The sequence below is a fragment of the Nannospalax galili genome, unplaced genomic scaffold (assembly GCF_000622305.1).
Source record: "Nannospalax galili isolate Female #2095 unplaced genomic scaffold, S.galili_v1.0 scaffold1509, whole genome shotgun sequence".
Lineage (NCBI taxonomy): Eukaryota > Metazoa > Chordata > Mammalia > Rodentia > Spalacidae > Nannospalax > Nannospalax galili.
Genome location: NW_008360299.1, coordinates 25,898 through 26,529, shown reverse-complemented (window position 1 = coordinate 26,529; position 632 = coordinate 25,898).

The window sequence follows — 632 nt, the reverse complement described above, 5'->3', positions numbered from 1 at the left end:
TTGCATTTCCCTAATTATTAGTGATGTTGAACATCTTTTAAGGAGTTTCATAGCCATCTTTACTTCTTCTTTTGAGAACTCTCTGTTCAGCTCCTTAGTCCATCTTTTAATTGGGTTACTTCTTGTCTTGGTTCTCTGTTTTTTTAGTTCGTTATGAATTCTGGTTATTAAACCACTGTCGAATGTGTCACTGGTGAAGATTTTCTCCCATTCCATGTGTTTTCTGTTTGCTTCCTTGATGTACAGAAGCTTCTTAATTTAATGAGGTCCCATTTGTTAATTCTTGCCTTTGTTTCCTGAGCAATTGATATCCAGTTTAGAAAATCCTTTCCTAAACTTATGTCTTATACATTTTGCCCAAAGTTTTCTTCTAACAGTTTCAGAGTTTCAGGCTTTACACTGAGGTCTTTGAGCCATTTGCAGTTGACATTTGTGCACACTGAAAGAGAGGGGTTTAGTTTCATTCTTCTACAAGTGGAGATCCAGTTTTGCCAGCACCATTTCCTGAACATGCTGTCTTTCCTCCAGTTGCCAGGGGGCTCTGCCCATGCCCATGTGACCCTTGAGGAACATATCCTCAAATGGCCTTAAGAGTAAAAATAAATTGGTTTATCTGGGCCAACTGTACAGTC